General features: G+C 36.9%; 1 protein-coding gene across 1 annotated transcript in view; it reads left to right on the top strand.

Annotated features, from left to right (window-relative positions):
- Positions 1-24,152, top strand: part of LOC126762443 (uncharacterized) — a 442,132-nt gene that overhangs the window by 56,578 nt on the left and 361,402 nt on the right. Inside the window, exon 2 of the mRNA XM_050479175.1 lies at positions 4,758-4,867. The gene's annotated coding sequence lies outside the window, so the exon portion shown is untranslated. The remainder of the gene's footprint in view (positions 1-4,757; positions 4,868-24,152) is intronic.

The raw sequence follows: 24,152 nt of genomic DNA, 5'->3' as shown, positions 1-24,152 counted from the left end.
CTGTCGGTCTATCTGTCTGTCAGCGACACGATTGAATGCACCGAGCGTCGCGTCAATGTGGCGTGCCTGTCATTGCCGCTGATAGATGAACTGAACGGATGCTGGCTGGCGTTAGGAGCTGTGGCAGCGTAGAGGAGCCGTAGCAGCAGCGACAGTAACGGTTGTTGACTTGCTATCCGACAGCTGGCTCAAGTTTATTGTTTTTCCGCTATTTCATTTTGTTTGTGGCGTGGAAAATACATATTTTCCGTTATGCGCTTTCCTTATTACTCGCCCGCTCATTAAGTTGTCGAGTTCTGTCACAATTTTCCCTTTTCCCTTTTCTCTTTTGCTTGCTTTTTTGATTTATGTTGAGTGCTGGCATAGAATTGGCAAAGTGTTAAATAACAAATGTGATCGGGGTTAGAAAAATACAAATATTTTTGCGGCCGAAATATATGTAAGTATATTTCTCGCTTGAGTAATTACTTTATGGTTTGCAGTATTATTTTAAGAGAGAAGAGAAGTCTGCTATAATTACAACAAAATGTGGTATTGAGATGTGAACTTTGAATATAAGTTATATTAATTCTCGTATTAGAACGCCAGTTATATGAAAATATATAATAGAGTAATGGTAGTATAAAAAGAAGTATAACAAGATTTCGGTTTGACTTTTAATGGTCGCTTTGTATGACAGCTATATGCTATAGCATTTTGATTCGCACAATACGTCCGGATATTGTACTGTTGCATTTCACTATAGCCTAAGCTTAATTTCATGAAGATATCTCGTCAAATATAAAAGTTTTCCGTACAAAGACTTAATTTGTATCGATCAGTTTATATGGCGGCTATATGCTATAGTCGTACGATCTGAAGAATTTGTTCGGAGATTGTAGCGTTGCTTTGAATAATAACCCGTGCCAAATTTCGTAAAGATATCTCGTCAAATATAAAAGTTTTCCGTACAAAGACTTCATATTTATCGATCAGTTTATATGGCGGCTATATGCTATAGTCATCCGATTTCAACAATTTGTACGGAGCTTGTAGCACTGTTTTTGAGCAATAATGTGTGCCAAATCTCGTGAAGATATCTTGTCAAATTAGAAGGTTTCGGTATAAGCGATTCGTTTTGATTGGCCAGTTTATATGACAGCTATAAGCTGTAGTAGTTCGATTCAGGTAATATCTGCAAGGATTATCGACTGGCCTTGGAAAATAGTCCATACCAAATTTCGTGAAGATATCTTGTTTAATATAAAATTTTTCCATACAATAACTTCATTTTGATCGCTCAGTTTGTATGTATTGTGGTCCAATATCGGCGATTCCGACAAATGAGTAGTGTTTTCGGAGAAAAGCACGTCTGCATAATTTCAGATCAATACCTCCAAACTGGAAAGACTAGTTAGGGTATATACAGGCGGACAGACAGACGGAAGTGGCTAAATGAACCCTCCGTAATATTATTTTCAATTATAAGTCTTCTCAAGCTTCTTTAGTTGGATAATTCTATTTTAATACCACTGATTTTTTAATGTTATTGAGTTGAAAAGGTTAACAGGTGGCAACCCTACAAAAAATAATATATTTCGGAATTACTTTTTCAAGGAAATCACTTTAATACTCACATTGTAGCTTTGTTAATTATGTGAATTATGTTATTTAAATAGGTGGCAACGCTTTTCAAAAATATTTTTTAGGAACTTCTTATTAACTAGCTTGATTATAATATTTTTCAAAATTGTTAATTGTGTGAATTAAATTATTTAAAAATACATAAGTGGCAACGCTTTTAATTAATATTTTTTTAGGAACCTCTTATTAATTGGCTTGATTTATTGTTCATTATTATAGTTTTCAAAATTGTTAATTATGTGAATTAAATTATTTAAATAGATGGCAACCCGCTTCAGAAATATTTTTTTTAAACTCTCACTAACTTGTTATATTTATTGCTTATACCTTTTTATTTTTGAAATCAGTTTGATAAAATATTTTGAACAGCTGGCAACGCTCATTAAAAACTACTATTTTCCATAATTGACATTCTTATACCGTTGAGCATTTACCCACACAATTTCTTCTTAAATATAGTTCAGTGCAAATCCTACACAAATATGTTTCGATTGTTATTTGTGTTGTATTTCGATTTATTTTATAAAATTTATTGAACTACAATTTTATATACATACATAGGTGGCAACATCAAAAAAAATTGTGTACCTTAAATTACCGAATTTTTGTTAATAAAATGGTAATAGTTATTACATACAAGTTTATTCATATGCTTATTGAACTAAATTTTTTTCAAATAGGTGGCAACATCAAAAAAAATTTTGCCTTAAATTACTAAATTTTCACCAATGAAATTGTTGTTGTTATTATATTTATTCATACGTTTATTGTATTAATAATTTTTTTAGTTCAAGTGGCAACGCTTCTTAAAAATATTTGCGAATAATTATTGATATTTTAAAATTTCAATATATATTATTAACAATTTAAATATGTTTTCTTTTTTTAATTCTAACAAGTGAATTTTAAAATTGCCAAACAGTTGGCAACTCTTTTCTTTAAATTTTCTTAAATAAATTTTAGACATACACCTTTTTTAGACCAGTTAAAATAGTACTAAAGTCTTCCTATAACTTTTATAAATTTTTTTTCAATAAAATTTCCATCATGTGGTAACATTTTATCTTGTTTAAGCCAGAAACGTAAAATTATTACAATATTTGAATAAATATTTTTTTAATTCTTCACTTAAAATTTTCATATGGGATCCTTTCTATCTGAGAAATAAATATATACTTCAATTATTTTCATTAATTTTGGCACAACAATTTTCATCATATGGCAACCCTTTTATCTTATTTAAGCCAGTAGTGAGAAATTAATAAATACTGAAATTATTTTTATTAATTTTGGCGGTACAATTTTCATCATATGGCAATCTTTTTATGTTATTGTTGTGAGAAATTGCTGTAAAATTTGCATTAAGTGGCAACTTTTTTTTATGCTATATAACCCAGTTATGATAAATTAGTCGAAAATTTCAATTATTTATTATTGTTATTATATTTTTTTTTTTATGTAAATTTTTCATCATCTGGCAACTCCTTCACACCAAGTACTAAAAAATTATTCACAATATTTGTAGAAAAAAAAATTCTGTCATGTGAAATTTTAAGAGTAATTCGCTCAATTGCTACACATGCTATATATTTTGGTCCGCCATTCAGCATTGCACCCAAAATACAGTTATTTATAAATATTTGCACTTTTAGCTTTATTCATATTGCTTTTGTTTTCGCGCTCCAATCAAAATATTGCATCGATTTGCAAATTCGACAATTCAATGCTTGCTGTCGATACCTTCATGGCGCACATGGCGTATACGTAACATTTAAATGCGCGCTGCCATTGATTGTAAATGTGAAAAAATAGTAAATGTATGCGGGGCCATGAATGCAAACATCCACACACAACTAACGAGCTATTGCTGAGTGCATGAGCGCATTCTCAGTGAAGTAGCAAAACAGATAAGATTTTATTTCATTTTTCGATACTTTTTTAAATGCTCACTCTCTCGCAGTGGCATGAAGCGCTTTCAATATTTGCTGCAGCTGTTGACTTTGTTGTGTCGTTTCACTTCGTTATTATTCCCACAACTGGTGCGGCGACAGGCAGCATAACAACTTAATAAAAGACATGTTTTTCTCATTCGTCAATAACAAAAATTATTTTTGTTTTTGTGGGTAACAACTCGCGATACAAATGTATATGGGAGGGAGGAATGCAAAGTGAGTGGCTGCCTGCAAGGAGGCGATTATTGACAATTGACCGGTCATGGTTTTTGTATAACACAGGAAATAGTGAAAAGGTTGCTGCTTTTTCTAAAAAGTATTGCATAGCACAAGCGGCTTAGTTTTGACACTTGGTTAGGGTAAAAAAAATATATAAAAAAAAATTTGGTTTTTCTACATTTAGGTGCCCTTTTTTAAACTACGGAGAGTTTTTGTTATATGATGCTATGTTTTCTGTTGTTTATACTTGAATTATGCGTGGCACCCTGAGGAGTAGTAGATAATAATGTTTTATTGCTAATTAAATGACTTGTCATTTAAATTTAACTAAAATTTATCATCATTATAATGAAAGATGCTAAATTTTGTATTTATAGATCCACCGCAAAGCATCTCTAAGCTATGTCTATGAGGGCCGTTCTTTGAACATGCACCAGCTGCTTAACTGTGTGGGTTGTTCGAGCGAACTCCTTCATATAACAACCCCATAAAATCTTATTACTTTAACTGTGATTTCAAAGCGCCAGAACACCACCTCTGGTGAGAGGCCGCACTTCTTCCCAATTGCTCCTCTAAACAGTGAAAGTTGAGCGATGCTTTCCTCACTCTGTTCTCGTTATTTCACTTCTAAGAGATTCCTATAATGATCCCACTGCATCCTCGCACCAAGTTGAAGAATAGAGTCTTCCAACTTAGTAACATTAGATATTTTGTTTCTCCTAGTAAATAAGACTTGCTCAGTAATATTTGGCACGCTTAACTTTATGAAAATTTATTAAGTTATTTTGCTCTGTAGTGCTCTTAGAATTAATAACGAGATAATAAAATCCTGATTTTTTTCCTAGCAATCTAGACTAGATTACCTCTTTAATATATATTTTGTATAACTTGTATTTCGAACCATTTTTATATATTTATGTATTTATTTGTTTTTGTAACACACTTTATTCTCTTCTCTTTCAGACATCGGTCAAAGCAAAATATACTTTCGTGTTGCCAACTAATCGTTATAAAATGCACTCTGACTCTTCTCACATTGAAATAACAAATCACTGATATGAAAAAATATTTGGGTAAGTGGTTTTCCTAAAAGTTTTTAACAATATATTTACCACTATACTTACATCTCCTAAATTATAACATCAGCGAGAAAATGCAGTTACTATTCTAAGAAGCAGTTCCAAAGTCTCTTTCGATCAAATTTGAATGAGCAATAAGTAGTCAGACTCTATTTATAATTTTAAAATTCTTAATTTATTCTTCAAAATCCATGTCGTCCCTCTCAAAGTAATCACCTGTGGCTCCAATACACCTGTACCAACGTTTTTTCCAATCCTCGAAACAGTTGTTTTCTAGACTACCTATCAAAGTGCTTAGCAATTCACGTTTAATGTCTACAATTGCCTCAAAACGGTTTCCCCGGAGCGGTCGTTTGAGTTTGCTGAAGGAAGTTAGAATTCAATCGGAGTTAAATCAAGCGAATATGGTGGTTGCGGGACTGTATGTCGGTTGAAAATTTGGCGAAAAACTCATGAAGAGTCAATAAAATATGCGACGTTGCATGATCGTGGTGCAAAAACCAAGAGTTGTCGGCCTATAATTCCGGGCTCTTTTTATGAATAGATTTGCGTATATGACGCATAACACTTAAATAGTCCTCGTGGTTGACAGTTTGGCCGGTCGGAAGGAATTCGGAGTGCATCCACCTCGGTAATTGAGGAAAACTGTCAACATAACCTTGATTTTTGACCAGCTTTGGCGTGTTTTTTTTCAGTTTCGAATCATTTTGGCCGCGGTATTCGGCCGATTGATTGTCTTTTTCCGGGTCGAAGCACAAATCCAAGACTCATCGCCAGTAATAATACGTTTCATGGCATCCTGATAGTCGGAAAGCATTGTCATTGTTTCATAGAAGTTAACGCGACGCTGTTTTCCGAACAAATTGAGTGATTTTGGAACCAATCGTGCTTTCACTTTTCTTAAGCCCAAATGATCTTCCAAAATGGTTGTCACTGCACTTTATATACTTCAGAAGGACAAGCATACATATACTAAACTCTAATGATTAGTTTGATCTGACATTTAGCACAGATGTCATTGACAGTCATACTTGTACCAACCAAGAAAAAAATATTTCGAATGAGGAATGAAATGGAATTTAATTAAAAAGTCAGACTATTTTTTACCCACAGTGGTATAATGTTCATGGAAGAAGATGCTGCAGAAACATGTCGCCATTGCATTCTATGTGGAAAGTAATATTACAGGGTCGAAGTGTAACCAATTAAAAAAGCCATAAATTCGGTTTGGAAAATTATTTTTATTTATTTTAAAGTACAAAATGTGTGAAAATAATCATAGATTTAGGACCAATTCACTTTTGCTTGATATGACCACCTCTTGCCTTAACTATGGCCTTGAGACGGTCAAAAAACGAATCGCAAGCTGCCCGAATGTGACTTGCCGGTATTGTGGCCCCCTCACGGACAATGGCTTTCTTCAGCATCTCGAGACTGGTGTATTTTTTACTTAGGACTTTGCTCTCCAAAATGGCCCAGAGAGAATAATCCTTTGGATTCGCATCTGGTGAATTCGAGAGCCATTATGTAATGAAGTTCGGAACGTTGTTTTTTAGCCATTCTTGGTTCACACGCGCTTTGTGAGACGGTGCTGAGTCTTGTTGAAACGTCCATGGTTTGCGACCGAAATGTTTGTTTGCCCACGGCTTCAAAGCAGCCTTCAGAACACTTTCCCGATAATATGTCGCATTTACTTTGACGCCAGGCTCGATGAAAACAATTGGAGAGCGCCCATCTACGGTGTCAGCGGCCCAAACCATTATTTGTGGCGGGTGCTGCCTCCTGGTGGCCAACCGATGACTTACATTCTCGTATGAACGGTCGGTCAAGTAAACCCTATCGTTTTGAGAGTTTACGAATTGCTCAATTGGAAAAAAATTTTTCGTCAGAAAATACAATGTTCGGAATTTGACCGCTTTCGGCCAAGCGAAGCAACTGCCTCGCTCTCTCAAGTCTTACTTGTTGCTTCTTCGGTGTGAGATCATTGGCATTTTGGAACTTGTAAGGCTTGACCTTTAGCTCATTTTTCAATATGCGTCGGATGCTGCGGTTGGGTTTTTTTTAGTTCTTTATCCATTTGATTGGCACTTCGTCGTGGATTTCGCTCAAGTCGCTTCTTCACTTTCCGAGCCATCTCACGTGACGTTGCAGTCTTTTTATGACCACCTCCATGGCGTTTTGCGATGCTACCAGTATCATTGTAACAAGTCATGGTGTGATAAACAAAAACTTTATTCACATTAAGGTGTTTGAGCTCACGAACAAGTGCTGGCTGTGATTTTCCAGCTAAATATAAAGCAATCACATTATTACGTTTGAATTCCATCGCCGATCACTTTTTTTGTGTTCACTTTTGGCAAAACGCTTTTGTGCACTTGTGAACAATATGTACTTCGAACTGTCATTCAGCAAATTTATAAACAGCTGATTCCAGTGCGACGGCTGCGCGAACGTACTGAAGGTGGTTAACTTCGAGTGCCGAACTATGTAGTATGATCAAACAGTACAGGTATGTGGGGTCTTTCTACTCTGTAAAAGTCTGTGGGCATGCAATGCGTTGACTCAGTCTATCCAACAGTCTACTTTTCATGGTCCCATTGCCATTTTACGCCAAATTCTATAACAAGAACTGGTATATAGTCATGGTCATGTATCAATGAGGCTGAGACCAGGCTGACTGCTAACATTTTACATGGAATATTTAATGTTCGAGGATCCATAATTACTTCAATGGACCTTATACTCACAACATTATCATAGCTGCCGTAGTTTGATGAGATTTTCAGTGGTAGCGTTCAGTATACTATAAGTAATGAACTATTTTTTATTAAAGGTACTGTTTGTACAGATTGTTTGAAACGAAAAATTATATATATAATATACTATATCCAACATGTTGCAAGAGTATTACAGTAGCTTATTGAACCACTCTCACAATAATATAATATTTTTCCAATAACTTCAATAAACATTTGTAAAACCTTTGTTATGGTCACCCAAACTATGTTTTGCCGCTACTACAATGAAAGTCCACTGAAATTGGTGCTGCAAAATGTGCGAGTCAACCATTGTATATTGTGTGTATTTGGCTTTTAAACTTATCAGCATTATTTTCGAAGATTATATGCACTTGTGCAAATTTATTTTATTTCTGCTGCTGGCGGTTGTTTTCGGTTGTGTACAGAGGATTTGCAGCAATATGAAAATTTCAAAAAAGGAGAGTATAAAAAGAGTACACCCACACGCACATACATATAAACTCGTATAAAGCACAAAACCCGAACAATTTTCACTTCATTTAACTCAGTCCGAATTGCGCAAAGCTAGTGAGTTGTAAAGTTTTTTCTAGAAAATCCGGGCGAGTGTGTGCTCTCCAAGGATTAAGCGGTTTTTTGCTTTATTTGTACATATGTATTTATGGATATATGTATTTGTAGATAATGTATTTATGTATACGATGCTTAGTATATAGCGCATAACCGTAAACACAAAACGCACAAACGTAGTGAGCAGGTAAACCGACCCTTGTCAAGCGAAAGTTAGCCACCCACTCAACACTTGGTGAGCGCTTACTCCCGCAACTGAACCGCTACATACAAGTTGTAGTTACATGCGGATATTTTCATGCGAATCTCCATCGTCCATTTCGGTGGTTTAACTCAATTTGACTTCGTACTGCTCGAACTCAATTAATTGATTGTATAATATTCTATGAGGCCGCCAGCAAGTTGTTGATAACTTTGAAAACAAAAACGCTATGAATGAATTAATTTACTGTGAGCAGTGAGAGAGTGTTTGAGGGAGAGTAAATGTGGGTATGTTTGGCAAAAATAGCAAATTCTGAAAATTTACGGCAAAAGAAATACAATTACAGTTATGTATTTGGAGCTAACAAAGAAATTAGTATACCTCAGGCATAATTGTGGGTGGCCGGTGGAACATTGGAGCTCGAAGGCAGTGGTTTTGTTACAATTAATTGTGAGAAAAAAATCTGCATTAAGTGAAATGGTTAGGGTTAATACAGAATTTTTTGAAAATAAATTTAAATAATTTTTTTGCGCTCCGAATTAGCGTTATATTTCACTATCCATTATAGAATAGAATTTTAGAATACTGTAAAATTCGGTTGTCTCTTATATTTGCTACAGAATGAGTTTGACTTATGCATATTATTTTTTTATTTTCAAATATTTTGCATAGCGCTCCGTAAACCATGAAACATTTAGGGAATATAAAAAAAGAGGGAACGAAAAGATCATCCTTTAATTTGTAACAGTTGTTACCTTTTTTTAATTCAAAGAGGTTTCTACCGCCTCCCTTACCTAGAATTAATAATGCACTTCATAGATTTTTCGTGAGTTCTTCCCTAAATATCAACCAGTATTCGCCTGATTTGGCTCCACGTGACTTCTGATTATTCACCAAACTCAAACGACCGCTGCGAGGAGCCAATTGAAGACATTAAACATGCATTGTGAAGGCTGTTCTGGAAATTTACCTTAACAACTGTTTTGAGCACTAGAAAAAACATTTGCACAAGTGTACTGGAGCCTAGGTGGATTACATTGAAGGGGACGACATAAATTATGAACAAAGTCCTACTATTTGTTGCTCATACTACTATATATATGTATACTCGTTGATCAAAATTAACTCTGACTGACTAAAAACTATCCATTTCCAGGTATTTTAATAAAAAGTTTTATTATCATATTCAAATTGGATCCGACGTCGTATTCATAAACCCAGCTCTTGTTACTAGTTATCAACAATCTCTTTTGTAATATCTACTCAACGTCGAATTAACAAAAGATTAAGCTATTTTGGTACGAGTTTAGCATTGACACGAACCATTAGCAGTAACAGCTAATGAGAGATGATATGCTCCGCTATCTCCCTGAAACCATAACAATGATTTTCAAATACATTTACACAAAAGGAATATTATGAAGAGGATTTTAGCAAGAAATTCAACTCTGAGAACGTAGTTTAAAAAATTAGCTACGTGGAGCAAGGTTGACAGAATCATTTTGTCACAAAATACTCAGATTTCAAAAAATTATGGTGTAATCTGTAACTTGAAATAAATTTATCCATATGAGTGGCGGAAACCCCTAACTTTCTTTTAAGTACAGCGTGTTGTTGCTTGGCCTTAGTGGAGATTTATATACAGGAATCATCACGAATTTTCCGTCCCAAAAAAGCAAGATTTCTTAAACATGTCGTTTAGTTATTTTGATATTATTTCTCAAAAATTTTGTTTTCTAAGATAATTTTAAGCTGCCTCCTTTTGAGATGATGTTTACTGTGTCTATGAGAGAAATCTCACTGTTCTACATTTTTGTTCTAGTTATGAAGTTTGAAGAAATTCTGGAAAAGGTGCTAAAGTATCTTCCCATTTGTCGGGGTTTTTTATTCGGTAGACACCAGATAGGTTAAATTAGGCAAAGATAGTTGAAAATGCCTTTATAAAGTTTAAAGATTCTACTTGGACAGCTGAGAACCCTGACACACTGGGATACCTAAATACTCCTGAGTATTGATCGAAAAGGCACTCAAAAGTCGATAAAGTTCTTTAAGCACGCCAGCAGTTTGTTGAGGCGTTTAATCTCAAGACCGGCTATTTTTTCAGGTTCGCCGAAGATATCTATGCCGAGATGTTTCAATTACAGTCTTGAAAAAGCTAAATAATGAAGAAAAATGTGTCTGAATGTTACCACCTCACCTTCCACGACAAAGTTGTGATAATTGGTGTCGGACAAAATTGTCAGCTTAAACGCATGTACTCCGCATTGTGAACAATAAATATACAGTAAGAACTCCTACGATAACAGACAAACCTTGCTGACAGAAGGTGATTTAGTCAGCCAGCAGGAACTCTCAATCGCATAGGAGCTATTTGTTCATCTTTAGAAGGTAAAAAGGCATCGGATACCAAACTCGTTCCCATTCCAATTTAACCGACATACGGCTGCTCAGCGATCTCATGCCAGTTCTTTGGGTTTGTAGTTTTTAACGATTTCGCTATGCCTAGGCACCCAAACGAGTCTGGTGAGCACATACACTATTTTTACTGTTTTGCTGTCGGAGTGATTGCTCACATACCTAAAAGAGGCTGCTCTTCAGTGTGCTGCAAACTTAGTGGCAGCTATCTCCAAGGAGTAATTGATGCTCATATTTTTGAGTTCTAGTAATTCTTCCTGAATATACCGAACTTGAGATCCGCGCTTTCGTTGAACTTGATTTGAAGTTGGATTTAGTCGAAGACTTCTGCTGATTTTAGTAAATTTTATCGAAAATTTCATCGAACTAATATTGAATCCATTCGAGATTTTATTGATAGCAATTTGGCTCTTAGCTTAAAAAACAAACCCCTGCTTAAAGGAAAAAAATGCTTGAAAACAAACTGTTGGAGTATTTACTCTCAAAAGTAGGTTATTCAGCGCCAGAACTCAGCAAGCTTTACCTGCAAACACCCACCCAGCCAATTAGTTCCTTGCGCAGTTCGGCGTACTCACTGATGAGCTTAATGAAGTGAACTGAAGTGAAATGAGTGATGCCGCATCCCGGTCGAGGTCTTTTGTTCTTCTTTGACGCCGTGTGGCTGCCGTTGAGGAGAGAGAAAAATGAACAGGCGAGACGTTAAAAATGAATGCATGGATGACTACACAAATGACCAGCGCAGTGCAGCGGCGTTATAGTATTACCCTCTCAGGTGTAATAAATTACAAATGCGAGCGATTTTTTTGCTTTCTTTCTTCACACCTTTTCCTCATTTTTGCTTTTTGTTTTTTCTTTCATATTGTCTTTTTTAATCCATTACGGGCAGACAGACAGCTTTTCAGAAAAACAAAAATGAAAAAAGTCCAGCAAATTTCCTTTGTGTGATTTATTTACCGTTAATTTAACATTGCTTACTCTGCTTTTCTGTGCATGTGTGTATGTCTGTGTGTGTTCGCAATTGCGTTGAAGTTTTTTTGTCTGCAAATCATTAGGTTTGCCACCTTACTTTCACCTCTACCCCACCTCACTTGCTGTTCCTTTTATGACACTGACACTTGACCTTGACTTTAATCGTAGCACAATGCTTGCGCGTTGGTGTTGTACTGGCGCTCTTGCTCCAGCTTGACGACGACATTGATAGCCATACCATCAACTCAATGACATTACCGTTATAACATTGTGGTTGTATGCAAATGTTTGTTTACTTGAATGCGCCTTTGCCTTTGAACTCCTTTGAAGCGGTGGACCAGCCGCAACAGTAGGTCCAACACTGCCTGCGGTGGGTAATTGTTAACGTCAAAAATGTGGTTAACCAACGTGCTACCCCGCTTGTTGACGACTCTTCTGATGTGGTTAAGTAAGTTAAACAATGAAGAATTGTAAATCATTAAATTTAGACTGGGAGCTTATGCGTTTCACCGTCTATTCAATTTGAGCACAGAGGAATATAGTATGAGAGCAAGTTCTTTTTATGTGTTGGAACTCTCTGCTCTTTAAATAACCGAGCGTGTTTTATTCCCAGAATGACTTTGTAAATATGAAAATTGACAAATTATGATGACTTGTGCGTTTAATCAGCATTTCAGTTGTGACAGCTGACAGATGACAGTTGACAAATGGCAAAGCTTGTTTCTTCTAAGCTAAAAAATGATTTACTTTTAAAGCGAACACGATATTTACAGATTTTCAGCCAAGCTTCATTAATATTTTTTAGGTTGTTGTGTTATTATTCAAAAAAAAAGAGGTTGTGAACCGTTTAATAACGAAGAAGCCGTAACATTAAGCCAGCTGACTTTATGTGAATTTTGAAAATTGAAGCTTCGCAGATAATACTGTTTGAAATAAAGCTCTATAAAAATCAACTAAATTCGACTAATTATCTAATCAGGCTATATGTTCTAAAGCATATACCGTCTGATCAAATTTGACCCGGACTGACAGAAAACAACATTTGCACGTATTTTAATACAAATATCTTTGCTTGGCGAAACTTTGGTTTATTAAAAAGACATTTCTTCAAGTAACATATTCCGAGATTTCTATCAATAGTAATTTATTTAGACGGATATTGGTTCTAACGGTATATGTTGGAGATCCATAAACCTCGTCTCATTCGCTAAGGGTGTGGTATTCAATCTGACTGAAAAACAGAAATCTCAACTGTACTCTTTTAGGTAAAAAGGACATGCTCGCCCTTTGGAGGCTTGCCAACTCTTAATCCAAATTTTCCTACACTTGTTATAAGTCCCGGTTCAACGAAATCTTGTTTTCTCTAGTTTCAATTTATTTTTGGAGCGCCATTCGCCGGAATGTAGTGCATTTTCGAGATCATTTTTATAAACCCACGTCTCGTCACCAGTCGTTTTCGATCTCTACTCGACGTCGTTTTGATTAGAGATTCAAATCTTTTGCTACGAGTATAGTATTGATATGCTTCATACCCAAAACATTAACCATAATCTGTGGAGTCGATGCATAAGAGCTGTTGAGACTCCATGCTAACTAGAAGTCATACCTCTGATACTAACGGTATGATTTTCCAGCAGTGTTTCTTTAGCATTTCCGATATTAACGTCCACAACCGAGGATAGTGGTGGATGGACGACAGGTATGAGGCAAGCTTTCGATGACGCTCTGACAGATTCACCGAATGATTAACTGAATTATTAACCGAATGCTTTGTGACACTCAAATACTTGTGACCTTTTGTAACATAAACAGCTGTCAAATATGCACTTACTGACATATTGAGACCAAAACGCGCATGCAGCATTTTAAATGGACCAGTCCAGGTCAAATTTGATCAGATGATAGTGTTAAGAGTCTACAAAATTTTATTTTTATTTGTCGAGACTCAAATTATTACTATCTTAAATTGATTAATCTTTCTTGGAATCACTCCTAAGCCCATATAATAACATTCCTTATGACTTTTCTACTTTACAGCTTCTTTATAGATTTTTTGAGGTACCATCTCACGTCTAAAAACTGTCGAAATCGAGCCGAAACTGTTCAAGTCTAAGGTATAAAATATGTATGTGAACCCCAGTGCGTTTGACTGATTTTTTATCGAAAATATTGCTTTATTTCTGAGACATATTATTAAAATTCAGAACCAATATAGTTGTACTAGTATGTCGATAAATATGAGCCATCATCAGCCATCATATCAGGTAATTTAGTGACACTCAGAGAACATTGTCTTCTAATAATAATATTTCGTAGTACCAAAAATGGTTAAAATCGGCTCCACACTTACCAAAGGCCCCCATATACTTAAAATAAAATTTTCAAACTTCCGCTTCGCTTTATATCGTATTATTAATCAATATATACTTGTATTATATAAGAAATCGTTGGTAAATTACATTGGTGAATATATAGTATTGGATATACTACAGTTTATGACCGAATCGAATAGTAGAATGGGAATGATGAGTGACTTGTAGACTTTGGTCTTGGGCTTTCTCGTCGAGAAAGGACTTTACTTCTCAATTGCCTACGCAGTCCGAAGTAGCACCTGTTGGCAAGAGATATTCTGCGTTGGATTTCGAGGCTAACGTTGTTGTTGGTGTTGATGGTTCCACGATAGACGTAGATAATTTCGAAGTTATGACTGTCAACAGTAACGTGGGAGCCTAGTCGCGAGTGGGACAATGGTGTGTTTGATGATAGAAACTATTTCGTCTTGCCCTCGTTCACCACCTGATCCTTCCTATTTTGGTTCGCTTCCTTATAAAGTCAGGAGAAAGCGGGACTAACGGCGCGGGTGTTGAGGCCCATGATATCAATATCATTCTTATAGAAGATTGCAACTTCTCTATTTAACTCTGCAGCTCGTATTATTTTCTCCTGCAATAGATTGAAGAAGTCTCAGATGGATCCGAGAGGTTCTTGCCGATTCTGACGGAGCTTTTGATGTTGCTCAACGTCAGCTTACACAGCCATATTAACTTTGCGGGGATACCAAGTCAGACATAGCGACATAGAGGCAGTTCCTCTTCGTGTGTGTGTCGATCTTCCTTTAATGGGTCTTTTGCAGGATTTAGCACATGGTGAATATATACAGGGTTTTTTCCAGAAAGTAATAAGACTGATTTTCTTCCGTCGCGACGGTACTTCGGCGCAAGCGCGCATCAACTGGATTCGGTAGAGGACGTTCCTAGTTAATGAACGGCGGCCGGCCAGTTGTCTCCGAGCACCCGGAGAGTCAGAACAAACATTTTCCAGCGACGTGTTTCTGTGAGTGGTGCAAGCCGAAAATACAGCGTTAGGGCAGAGGTACGCGGTGTTTTAATTCGACTCAGTCCTATTACTTTCCGGACAAAACCTGTAGTCAGTTGTTGATGTTCCTGGCCTAAAGCCACACTGATAAGGTCCAATAAGTTTGTTGACGGTGGGTTTCAGTCTGTCACACAATACGCTCGATAGAACCTTATACGCAATGTTCAGGAAGCTTATCCCATTGTAGTTGGCGCAGATTGTGGGCTCCTCCGTTTTGTGAATTGAGCAGAGTACACTTTGGTTCCAATCATCGAGCATGCTTTCATCCGACCATGTTCTAGAAACGGAGCTTATGCATGCTCCTTATCAGTTCTTCGCCGCCATATTTGAATAAATTGACCGGTAATCCATTGGTCCCAGCCGCTTTGTTGTTCTTCAGTCGAGTAATTGCTTTTCGATCTTCTTCATGTTCCGGCAATGGAGCATCTGTGCCATCCTGAGCGAGTCGGGAACCGCGTTCGATATCTCCTGGTGTTGTGCTTTCACTATCGTTCAGCAGGATGTAGGGTACAATATAACGGTAATTTCGTTAGTGTGTACTTAAAACATAGTATTGCTAGCGGAACTACAATTTACCAAGATCAGAAGTTTTGCAAATTAATTTACAGCTTTGGGCACAAAAATAGAAACTACCAAATTCGGGTTCTTTAAGAATATGTAGCTGTGTCAGAAGCCTCCAGCAAGCAATTTCATTCATAAACTAGATAAAACAGTAAATCAGTAATTTTTTTGTCTTCTAATACACACACACTCACCCGCATCTTATATGTATGTATGTATGTATATAGTATAAGGACATTGCTAGATTTGTCTGTGTTGTTGAAAAGCACTTCCGGCTACCAGACATAAAATTGAATTTCAATTGTGTCCAATAATGAATGGAATTGTTATGTAACCATACACAGGCACACATGTAGCTGTCTGTATGTATGTGTGCATGTTTAAAAGTATCTGAATATAGCATGCCCGCAGTTATACACACACATGCACAGCAATTATTTTGCCCAAAAGCCCAAAGACAATTTTGCAGGCGCACATCGATTTGCTCTCATATGGTTGGTGTTTGTTGTTGTTGTTGGCATTGTTTTTGTGCAGTCTTGTCATCACCGCATTGGTTTGTATGGTTTTGTATGTGTCTACACACACATATTTACAATGCAAATGAAGCAGCATTTACATTTTTATTGCGGCAGGCAACAACAACAACAAAAATAGCAATAACATTGTCATCGCACTGAAAATCCGACAAATTTGAGTTTGTCTATTTTTGTGCACACAATTTTAATGAATTCATGTTGACGCAAGCAAACACACACGCACACACACATATGTACATATGTAAAGGCAAACATATGCATGTGTTTGTATGTGTGTATATGTGTATTAGTCACTGGCTTTAATTGCGCTCATGTGGCAAAAGTCAATGTCAACGAAAGTTGCGCAAAAATGAAAACCGAATGAGATTAAAGCTGTGTCTACATACACATCCACACACACACGCACACACTCATACATATGACAACATCAAAAGACTTCATTTTCCATTTCATTTTGATGAACGATAAAAAAGGCGCATCAAATCAAAAGTTGGCATGGAAATTAGACAAGTTAATTTAAATTTGATTAAAAACATATGTAAATACCGTAATCAGGTCAAAAGGTCATAGCGCCTGCAATCACAGCGCCGCCATCAAAATGAAAGGAAAAATAATTTGTATAGACATTGGAAGTGAGAAAGGTAAATGAAACTGGTTAAGGAATTTCGTGAATTTCTGGCGTTTAAACTAGTTCATATGCAACAACAACAACAGCAAGCACAACTGCTGCTTTGTTGTATTAGAGCTAAAGCTAGATAAACTGCCTTTCAATTCACCCCAGCTCATTTATTCAACCTTAGTGCGCTTATCGCTTCAAGAACTCTCGACCTTTGAATACCATTAGACTCAACCGCTTCACTTTTGGGTGAGGGCAAATAGCAGTTGTTGTAGAAAAGGGCCTTGAATGGTTTAATTAAATACAGGTGATGATGATTAAGCAGTGTTTTTGTTAGCTTAAGGAAATAATTTTTGCTTTAAATGTGGAAGCTTTCAAATTTTAGAGTAATTACCCAAGGAACTACATACAAATGTATATGCATATGTAGCGTAACTTCTTCCGGCTTTGAAGTGCTAATACAAGGTCTGTCGCAAAAGAAACAGGACTGTTAAAAAAACAACAAAAAATTAATATTTTTCAAAAGTTATATTTTTTTATTCAAAGTAGTTTCCTTGTGCTTCGATACAGCGTTTAACCCGGTCAATTAGCATTTCAAATGAGTGTTTAAGGTCATTTTTCGGAATGCTCTTGAGAATATCGGTCGTCGCCTTTGGATAGCTGAAATGTCCTGAAACCAGTGTCCTTTCATGGGCAAATAAAGTTTTCCAAATAGGTAAATATCACAGGGTGCCAGATCAGGTGAGTAGGGTGAGTGATTAATGGTTAATATGTAGTTTTTTGTCAAAAAATCAGTGACAAGCGTCGACCGATGACACGGCGCACTATCGTGCAACAGGCGCAGGACCCTGCCTCACGGTATTGTGGTCGAGCACGACGAATGCGTGACAAAAAGACGCTTCATAACACCAAGGTAAAACACAGCATTAATCGTTTGGCCAGGTGGGACGAACTCTCGGTGTACAATACCCTCGGAATCGTAAAAACGAATCAGCATTGTCTTTATTTTTGACTTCTGAAGACGACCGACTTCTGATCGTCACAGAGGTCCTCACGACCTTCTTGGAATCGCTTAAACCACTCATGCACATTACTATGGGTTAGGCACTGATCACCATAAACTTTTTTCATCATTTGAAATGTTTCAGTAAACGTTTTCCCAAGTTTAAAACAAAATTTAATATTTGCTCTTTGCATTTTACGGCCGATGACCAAAAGCTGCTGTCACTTTTTGATCGATAACATCGATTGTAGTTATCCAATTGTCTTAAAAATTTTACGAAATGTCAACAAGAGATCAAACTTTTTATTTCATATACCCACCAATAGGTGGCGCCACCAGAAACACTTATATTTAAAAAGTTCTGTTTCTTTTGCGACAGACATTGTATGTAGAGGCCGACAATAATAACAGGTCAATTGGAACGAGTTGCACTATGGATTGGAACATTGTCTTGCTGGAAAGTCTAATTGTCCTCGTATAATTGGCCTGCTATCCATTCACTATCTCTGAAGTTCATAACTGTCCAAAGCTTCTGTCAAGTTATGTTTTTTCGATTGAAATGAGTTACTTCCTATTAGCTATGAATACAAAATCGAGTCAAATGTCATAACCTGAAATATATCTGTGTCTCATAACATTAGGTTCTCCAGATGGGAGTACATTTGGGCGATATCGCTCTGTGGCATGCGGTAAGCGTGTTGAATTATCGGACAATTTTACTGATATAATGAAAAGTTTTCAGAACTGTAAAGGCCTTTTGGAATGTACTATACCAAGACCAAAGATTTTTTAATCGAAAAAACTCTCTTTAACAGCTTCTAAACCTCACTTTTATTGATTAAAGCAGTTTCTTAGTGTTTTCCTTGACTCAAGTGATTTACGTTTGTGTTTGACTGTGCTCCGTCTGCAGATCTTTAGAGATCATGGTATTCTCAGCAAGATGTTTCGTAATGGGATTCCTCTTCTATTCTTCCGTTATCTCTTATTTTTTCATTTTTATAGCAGGGTATATTAAGTTTCAAGATTTTTAACACTGGTAAAAGACCTTTCGAAGTCTATAAATAAAGGGTAATCCATTTTCAGATTCCCTACTTTTTTAAAGAAAACTTCAAAACTAATGGGCAGTGTTTATTATCATTCAAAAAAACATTCTTTGGAATTTATTTTTTTTTTTTGGAAGATTGTTTCTTTCAAATGTTGGCCGCGGCTTCACCTCAGATAGTCCGTTGAGTCCAAACCAAACCAAACCATTGTTTTTCTGGAACAAATAGCAGCTCTTGAATCTCTTCAGGTTGCTCTTCGCCTCAAATATGGCAATTTAGCTTGTTATTTATCCATTGAGCTAGAAATGGGCCTCATCGCTGTACAAACTTTTCAAGAAATGCTCATAGGGAAATGCTTGGAATGGTAGAAGGACTTCAGTTCTTGCAAAAGCTGTATTTTGTACGTTTTTAATTTAAGAACTCGTTGTAAAATGCGCCAAGTCGTTGCATACGTCAATCCGAGTTTCTGCAAACGGTGCCGAATCGACTCTCTATGGTTAGGACTGCATTATTTTCTTCACTGCGTGCTGGACGTGGTCTATTCGGTCGAATATTATCCAATAATGAACGCTGGGTTTCAATATGAGTGATGGTGTTGCTAATTGTACGTTCAGTAGGCCGATTATGTTGACCATAAGTTGGGCGAAGCGAGCGAAACACATTCTTTAAAGAACATGCATTTTGATACAACTCCACGTCTAAAACTCGCAACGTCGGAAACCTTATAATATCCATATATGAGGGATCAGCGTGACGAGTAAATAATTTAGTCATGTACGTCTGTCCGACTGTCTAAATATATGTTGCTAGTGCCGGAGTTTTTAAGATATCGTTCTGAAATTTCGCATCCGTCTTTTTCTCTTTAAAAAGCAGCTCATTTGTCGGAATCGCAAATATTGGACCACTTTAGTATATGACTCTCATACAAACCAAACGATGCAAATCAAGTTTTTATATGGAAAACTGTCTTGTTTGACAAGATATCTTCATGAAATTTATCATACACTATTAACGAAGGCACCAACACAAGTTTCGAAGAAATTATTCAGAACGGTCATCTACATACTCGCACTTCCTCAACATAAGATCCCCGATTGAAAGTCGGCGCCATTAACAATTATCTACTGTATTCAAGCTTTCGAGGCTAATTGTTCTTTCTTCTTCGCTTCTTCAACCCTTTCCGTTAAATATTACTAATTTTGTAACGATTCCTCTCCCGTTAATTTATTAAAACATGTGAAAATGGAAAACTCCGCGAAAGATGAAAGCAAGAAAAATAAATAATAAATCAAATGGCAACCAACGCCTCCGAACATACATTTTATGGGCAGCTTTCAACACGGCCCACTCGTTCTCTGGTGTTGCATATGTTGTCTGCAGAGCGGGCCAATTGCTAGTGTGTACTCTCCAGTTGTCTGGCGCGGCGCACAGTGTTTCCATGCGTCAGCTTCAAGGCTCATGTCGGCAGCAGACGAGGCTCCGGCTCACAGAGGACGCCTTGTCAATTTCGTGTCTACAATGCATCATTGATGCTTTAGCACGTACAACACTTTTACAGCTTGTCTTATGACGTTCTTAAACGTTGTTGTTTCCGCTGTTGTTGTTGTGTATTTATTTACCCTTCATATTGTTGTTGTGCTGGATGCTGCTTCCTTTTTGTTACTTTGTGTGTTGAGCGGAGGTGTTTCACTCTTGTTGTTGTTGTAGTTGTTGCAGCCTTTATTACTTATGCTGACAGCATGCTAACCCAGTTTTCGCACCACCAACAACAATTTGTCGTTGTCAAGCGATTTTCGTGTTGCCTCCGGATCGCGTTCTTCTTGCAACAAAAACGAGTGAGACGAAAAAAGATGCGGTGAAGGGAGAGTCGGTGGCGACGCGCATAGTGGGAATATGAAAAATAAAAAAAGAGAAGAAAAACTCCCAAAAAAAAAGAGAATAAAAGAACACAACAACAAAACGGCACAACAAATTGCTGGCAAAAGTGCTACGCGCTCTATTAACTGCTGACTGAGCCGCTGCTGCTGCCACCACCGCCGCTTTGATGATGAAGCCATTTAACAATGCAGCGCTACAATAAACTGCCCCCTAAGCGACACTTAAGTGAGGCCCCAAATTGCGAAAAGAAAGTAACAAAAACCTGCCTGCGAAAGATGTGGAAGCTCATCAGTAGTTTTGCCTATAAAAAGTGTGTGTGAGTGTGTGTGCGGAAGCCTCATGAAATGTTTTCCATTTTGAACCTTTGTGTGTCTCACTTAATGGCCACTTTTTCTTGTCTTGACAAATTCTTCTATCTTTAGCACTTTTTATCCTAACAGGTATTGCAGTGTGGTTCGACATCTAAGCACTTTGATGTCTAATTTGTTTATGTGAAGAAGGCTTTTGAGACTGCCAAATATAGCGAATATGAATCAAATACAAATATTTTTGAACGAATTCGTCGGGTGGATTTTGAAGTAACCACACCACAACGGAAATGTGCAGAGTTCTTAAGAGAATTTGGAAGCAAAGTTAATGTTAGTTCAAATTTGTCCGGAAAAGGTTGATACAGAAAAATCGTTACAAATTGTTTGTGATCTCGTAAGCTTTAATGAAATATTTTTACTAGGGTTGCCGTTTATGTTAACATATTAATTTGATAACAAATAGTAATCTATGAAGACTTGCTTTTCAAAATAAAATTCCACTAAAATCTATCCACTTTTGCATCCGTTTGAAACAATTGTCGAAACACTTTGGACGCGAGGAATCGCCAAAACATGCGTTCTAAACACATCAACTGCCTCTTCAATCGTTGACCTCTTTGTATATTTTTTTGGTGCGAGAATAAAAAAGTTATTCGATGTCAAGTCAAGACTATACCATACCATCGAATCGATATTTTGAGTGCTCAAAAATGCAGTTGTTTCAGTCGATGTGTGGGAGTTTTGATTGTCGTGGTGAAGAGTGATCCGTCTTCGGTGGTTGGTGGTTCTGATTTCTTGAAAGACAATTGGCAAACAAATACCAACAAATACTACTCAGAATTTACTGCTCTGCGTTGATCTAGTAGTTTGGCAATGACATGTCCACTTTTTCGAGCCAAATAACCAACTATTTGAACCCTTATTTGGCTTCTGCAAACGACTTTTGTTTGGATTCGGCTCATCTGGAAACACTCATAAAGCCGACTGCTGCCTACTTTCGGGCTCATACTTGAAAATCCACGATTCGTCATCTGTCACGATTTCATAGACAGCCAACATTTATCACAAATGGCCACGAGCCTGTTTTTAAGTGATTGATAAATTGTGTGTGATCCAACGTACACAACTGACCTTTTTTGCAGTCAAACGTTCATGCGTTTTTGAAGCTGGTCACACTAATGCCTGTAGTTGTCACAATATCATGATAGGTTACACGACGTTCTTGCAATATCAGTTTGTGCAGAACATCAATGGTTTCTGGGTGACCTTCACGGAATTCGTCTTGGGTTGATCTACAATCTCGATTGAATTCACCATACGATCGATAAACACTGGTCCTCGATGGAAATTCATCGCAAAAATTGAATTATATTCATCGATGTACTTTTGCTGGTTTGTCCACGTCGAGAGTTGTAAAAAAATTCTCGCGCAAAAATGTTGATGATGCACTTCTTTTTTGGCCGCGATGAATGTTTAAAGTAACTGTAGATAACACAAATAGCGCTCGTATGTCAAAACGCTCTTTTTTACTCTGGAAACCAGTTGCTACAGAGTATCATAGTTTTGTTCACCTAACGGTTGTACGTATCACCTAAAACTAAACGAGATAGATATAGGGTTATGTATATATAAACGATCAGGATGACGAGAAAAGTTGAAATCCGGGTGACTGTCTGTCCGTTCGTCCGTCCGTGCAAGCTGTAACTTCAGTAAAAATTGAAAAATCTTGATGAAACTTGGTACACGGGTTTCTTAGTAAAAAACGAGTTCGTAGATGGGCGTAATCGGATCACTTCCACGCCCACAAATCGCCATTAACCGAAAGCCTATAACATGCCATAACTAAGCACTGAATTAAGTTATAAAATCGTAATTTGGCACAGAGGATTGTCGCAGCAAAGGACACCTATGGGCAAATTTTTTTTTGAAAAAGTGAGCGTTGTCCGCCCTCTAATAAGTTTAATGTATATATCTCCTAAGCCGCTAAAGCTACCACAACGAAATTCGCCCAGCACAAATAAAACGAGAATTGTGTGAAAATGGATGAGGTCGGATGAAAACCCCGTATCCTTCCCATATAACGGTACTGTTTAAAACTACTAAATGCGCAATAAATCAGTAACTAAATGAACCAATTGCCGCCGGAATGACATGAAAAGGCTTTATATGGGTCCGGGTAAAAATTTGGCGATGGGTGTGGCACCGCCCACTTTTTGGTAAATCCCATATCTCGGGACCCGACCGACCGATTTCGATAAGATTTCGTACGTGGCATTGTTTTCATATTCCTATGTCATGTCGGACAATTACCACGCCTATTTTCCATATAGCACAACTTTAAATTCCACTTGATACGTTCAGTTTCCAGCACACAAATCAAGAAGCAAATAATATAACGGGATAAAACTTTGCACGAATAATGTTTTTAGTATGTGCCACCTTATGATCAAAAACTGTGCAAATCCAACAAAAACTGTTTAAGCCCCTAGGTACCGAATATGTGGATCCTTGTACCTTTAGTTGACTTTTGTTCGAAAATATCGGTCAATGTCTGAGATATATAATTGAAATTCAGGAATATTACTTCTCTGACAATGGTATGTCTGTGTGTCAAAATGAGTTGAATTGGACCAATACTTCTTTTAGCCTCCATATAACTAATATCAGAATTTTGGAACATTCGGCTGACTTTACTCTATATGATTGGTTTTTAGTATGTGGCATGTTAATAGTGCATACATATGCGGTATTGGAAAAGTCGAGTCAATACTACCACAACTTATATACTACATACAAGGTGCGTTCCAAAGTAAACAGGACTTTTTGAATCTAGCGCCTTCTGGTGGCGTCATCTATAGTCCAGTGAGAATTTGAAGACATTTCAAGATTGAAAGTGAAGTTATTGCATTTTAAGTGTCAGTATGTTCGTGTTATCGGTGCGAAAATGATCTTCGAACAAAGAGTCAACATTAAATTTTGATAAAGAATTGGTTACATATGCCACCGAAACGTTTCAATTGATGAAACAAGTTTTTGGCGATGATTGC

The sequence above is a fragment of the Bactrocera neohumeralis genome, chromosome 6 (genome assembly GCF_024586455.1).
Source record: "Bactrocera neohumeralis isolate Rockhampton chromosome 6, APGP_CSIRO_Bneo_wtdbg2-racon-allhic-juicebox.fasta_v2, whole genome shotgun sequence".
Taxonomy (NCBI): domain Eukaryota; kingdom Metazoa; phylum Arthropoda; class Insecta; order Diptera; family Tephritidae; genus Bactrocera; species Bactrocera neohumeralis.
Note: the sequence above shows the minus strand (reverse complement) of the source record. Positions and strands in the feature narration are given on the sequence as shown.